The sequence below is a fragment of the Vulpes vulpes genome, chromosome 13, assembly GCF_048418805.1.
Source record: "Vulpes vulpes isolate BD-2025 chromosome 13, VulVul3, whole genome shotgun sequence".
NCBI classification, from domain to species: Eukaryota; Metazoa; Chordata; class Mammalia; order Carnivora; family Canidae; genus Vulpes; species Vulpes vulpes.
The window spans coordinates 15523569-15528641 of record NC_132792.1 but is presented as its reverse complement, the minus strand read 5'-3'; positions in this window follow the sequence as shown (position 1 = coordinate 15528641).

The following is a 5073-nucleotide window of genomic DNA, read 5'->3' as shown; positions in this document are numbered from 1 at the left end:
TCCTGTCATCAGACTCACACTGAAACCCTGGCTGTCCCTGGGCCTTGAGCCTGTTGGCCTTTGGACCGGAACCACACGCTGGACTCCCCCGGGTCCCCAGCCTGTCTGCTCACCCTGTGGACCTTGGGACTTGGCGGCCTCCAGAATCACATCAGCCAATGCATGTACTAGATCTCTCTGGACAGACAGAGCCTCAGGTACAGATACAAGTACAAATAGGCATGTTCTGTTGCCCCAGACAATCCCGGCTAACACTGATTTCGGTGCCAGGCGTTTAAGGGCCTTATCTCCAAATACATTCTGAGGTACTGGGTTAGGCCTTCAACGTACAACTTTGGGGCGGGACAGGGGGAAGGGAATACAGGCCAGCCATGACAGGCAGGCCTCCCACGTAGGCCCACGTGGCCAGAGCAGCCTGGCCTGGACACCGGGCTGCCCCTTCCAGCCCTGCCCTTGCCCCCGCCTGTCCCCACAGCACTCCCCTCCTGCCCTGCCGTGGGACAACAGACAGCTGAGTCAGCTCAGCTAGGCCTCCGGAGACGGCCCTTCTCCATTCAGATGCTGCCAGCAGAGTCAGGGGCTTGCTCTGGGGGCTGCTCTTCGAGAACATGTGTGAGCTCCTCACAGGCCCCGCAGTGCAGCCCACAGAGGGGTGAGCCCGCCACTGCTGTGCTGGGAACCCTCCCCGCAGGGCGGCGTGAAGAAACGTCCAGCTCTCGTTTCCTTGCTGAATTATTCTATCCCAAGTCCTGGGAGGCCAGCCTCGGTTTCCACACCAAAAGGGCCTGGATTCACGTATTTAATCACAAACTTGGCCCTCTGGGGTGCCAGGAGCTGGGTGGCCAATGTGGATGGAAACGGATGTGCTCCCTGCTTTCCGTGAGCTTAGCAGCGTCAAGGGCCTCGCTGCCTGCCTGCATCTTGCTATCTGTGGTTTGTTGGGTCTGAGAGTGACGGGGGTGCAGGGAAGGCCTGTATGAGGGGAGACAGGGGTGGACACTGGAATGTGAGAAGCAGTCAACCACGAAAAAGGTGGGAAGAGCGTGCCAGACAGCAGGCAAAGGCTGGTTGGAGTTGGCCTTCTTCTAAGTGTAATGGGAAGCCCTGAAGAGTAACAAATTCTTCACAACAATGTGAATTCCCTAAGGCCCTTGGAACATCCAGGGGATCTTGAGGCCACCTCCACCTTCCACATTGGTACCAATATCTGGAGCTTTCCTAGACCAGCCCCCAAACACATGTTGCATGAAGCTTAAAGACTTTTAACATTTGGAAAGTAAAATCAGATTTATCAGACCAAAGCACAACCCTAACCCTGCTCAAAAACTTTCTCTAGTTTGGTATTTGTTCCCTGAGTGAAGTCAAACTTTTTATATGGCATCAATGACCTTTCATAATGTGATGCTGGCTCACCTGCCCTGCCTCATCTCCCATGTCCCCTCATGCCCGCTAACCTGCACAACCAGCCTTCACGTCCTCCAGGTCGTGGCTCCTTACATCTTCTTACTGAGAAACTCGACATGCCTGCCTCTTGTTCCCCACAGACCCTGCTGCAAACCCTCCCCTTCCCAAGGTCCAGCTCGGATGTTTCCACCTTCATGAAACTTCTTTGGAAGCCCCACCTTCCTCTGTACCCTGCAATAGCCAGACCTCCCTCCTGCCCATTATCTACTATTTATGTGGATGTCCCGTTACTTCAGCTAGAGAATGGAAGCTCTTGAAAGCAGGTGCTGCATTTTTTATTTGATACCTTCTACAATAATGTTCTATCAAAGTTTTAAAAAGGAAAGTCATGTATAAAAGAAATTGCCTTCTGAGAATCAAATTCTTATTCTAAAACCGAGATTGAAGGGGCCCAAGTGGCCTGTATTAGGATTCTTTGGTTGCAAGTAACAGGAGCTGAAATTAGCTCAAGCAGTCAACTTATGACCACAAACATCATAGCTTGAAACAACACACATTACACACATTCATTACCTTACAGTTCTCTAGTTCATAACTCCAACATGGATTTCACTGGGCCAGCAGGACACCCTAGGAGAGAGCCCATTTCCTTGACTTTTGCAATTTCCATAGGCCACCTGCATTCCTTGGCTCGTGGCCCCTTTCTCTATCTTCAAAGCCAGTAGCATAGCATCTCTCTGACCCTGACTCACTCCTTCTGTCTCCATGTGATGGCTAATTTTATGTGTCAACTTGACTAGGCGAAGGGATGCCCAGATAGCTGGTAGGACATTATTTTGGGTGTGTTTTGAGCGTTTCTGGTAGAGATGAGCATTTGAATCGGCGAATTGAGTAAAGAAGATCACCTTCCCCAGTGCAGGTGGGCATCATTCATCCTGCTGAAAGCCTGAATGGAACAAAGAGGCAGAGGAAGGGCAAATTTGCTCTTTGCTTGAGCTGAGACATCAATCTTCTGCCTTTGGACACTGGCACTCCTGGTTCTCTGGCTTTGGTATGCAGATCAGGACAGATAGACCATTAACCTCATTGACTTTCAGGCCTTTCAACTTCTCAGCCTCCATAATCATATGAACCAACTCCCATAAAAAATTTCTCTCTATATACACACACACATTTATACATATACATGGATAAGTACATACATATATCTGTATCTATAGCTACAGATATACAGATATGTCCTGCTGGTTCTATTTCTCTGGAGAGCCCTAATACATTCCATCTTCCATTTGGAAAGATCCCAGTGATTACACTGGGCCTACCTGGATAACCCAGGATAGTCTCCCTATTTTTAGGTCTGCTGATTAGCAACCTTAATTCCCCTTTGCCGTGTAACCTAATGTATTCACAGGTTGTGGGAATTAAGACATGGACATCCTTGGGTGGCTCTTATTCTGCTCACCACACTCCAGGTGTCTCATGGAGACTTCAGCCAGGAATGTAGCTGGGGGTAGAGAACAGGAAGGGCTTGCAATCAGGAAGTAGCCGGTCATCTGGGCATTACTTTTCCTCCTTCTCTGTAGACTTTCTCTGTCCGTTCCTCAGTCCACTTTGGCAGAACACAGCCACTCCCAGGTTTTGACCCTGTTAGTTTCAGACAGGAGAAGAGTCTTTGATTTCTAAATCTCTTGGGTGAGATTCTGATTGGTTGAGATATTTCCAGGTAAACCCTCCATCCTCTCTCCAATTAGAGTCACTGAGTACAAATATGGCAGCCGGGTACCCACCTGTGAGGGTGAGAGGGTAGTTCCCAGAGATAGGGGGTCGGGTGGTTGTTAACTCAAGGGCTGAGCAGACCCATCACTGAAGCTTTAGGTAGTAAAGTCACTCTGTTAAGGAGGGAGGAAATGACAAGAGTGAGTCCCAAATAGACAAAGGTCAGTCCTCTATTTTTTCAATTATAATCCCATTTGGTGCTTTGGGGGAAAAAGCACGGACACTATGAAATTTAAAGGGGGACCTGAGCTAGTCTGGGATCAGGAACATTTTGTATGAGAATGACCCCTGAGCTGAGATCTGTAGGAAGGGGAAACTAATGGCAGTGTTGGGAGACTACGGGAAAGAATGTTCCCAGTAGAGGTAACTGCATGGGCAAAGGGCTTGGGTGGGAATGAATTGGGAAGTCCACTACTGCACTGAAAACGATCTTTCTAAGACCCTCTGGCTACAGTATGAAGATTGTGGATGTGTGAGAGCATACAGGACAAAGGACTTTCACCAGCTCAAATGCCAGCTACAAACTCCACCTTGGGAGAAAATGTTGCAGACAGACCTTTTGGAAGTCACAAGAGGTGAGGATTGCCCTTGGGTCCCACCCCACCCACCTGGAGTGCAGTCATCCCCCTGGTTCACATTTGTTCACCTTCCCTGTGATTCACTCATTGACAAGAGGGTGGGGTCTCTAAGTAGGCAGGCCTGAGATTTTTCTTTAGCATAATCATTGCTCAGTTAACCCTGCCCTTCACCATCTGTGCTGGAAATGATCAAGATGACGTGTGTGAGGAAACTCTGAGGTGCCCAGTATTTCTGAGTGCCCTTCCCCGCCTTGCATTACAGCCAAGTGTCATGGTGAAGGAGGCTGGCTTCTCACACACATCATCATCATATTGCTGCCAGGAAAGTGAGGTGGGGCAGGGGTGCGGGAAGATTCACATGGAGACCACTCAGGCAGTTCAGGACAGCACAGACACCGGATCTGGGAGGACTGCCAGAGGGCTGAGAGCTGAAAGCATGGATGCAGCAAGAAGGGCACTAGAATGGAGATGGGGAGCCAAGCCAGACTGGAGGGAAAAGGGTACTTCTAGGAGGCCTAGACTAACAGGGGGAAGGTGTTCAGCTCCAGAAAGAGAAACAGGCAGGGTGTTTCCACTGCCTCAGCACTGTGTTGGGTCTTTGGGGAATTAAGTTTTTGTGCCAACAAAATAAGATGCTGTTTTGTAATTAACTGAATTAATGCAGTTAATTCAGAAATTCAACAAATATTTAATGAAATGCCGAGTTTTCTGTCCTGAGGATACCTCTATGAAAAAGACAGTCTTAGTCCCTAGTTTTACAAAGTTTAAAGTCTACCGTGATAAACAAGCAGGTGATCACAACAGAGTAGTGAGAAACCTATATGGGAGTGAAATAGTGAAGGAGCATGAAAGAGGGAAACTTACTGCCACCTGGAGGTCAAGACTTCTGGGAAGCTGTAAGAAGTAGAGACTGGAAAGGCTTAGAGAAGCAGCCCTATGATAGGGGATGGGGAGAGGTGCCAGGCCAAACCGCCAGTGCGAAGGCCTGAAGGCAAAAGCTATGGCACGTTTAAAGCTGGGGAGCCGGGAAGGAGGGAGCCTGGGAGCCAAAGGCTTGGCAAACTGGGTTTCTGTTTGGGCTCTATCCTTGGGGGCCATCCGCAACTAGACCATAAACTCCCAGAGCCAGTGTCTCCATGGCAACCACACAATGCTTGTCACTGAACAGGAGCTCCACAGTGATTGTTCATTGACTCCGTGAGTGGATGGATGGAGGACAATGGGGAGCTGTTGAGAGGCTTCCATATAATGGTTCCTAAAAATTAAAATGTCTATTAATCATACCAATCTTTTGTTTCACATTAGAGATAAATGA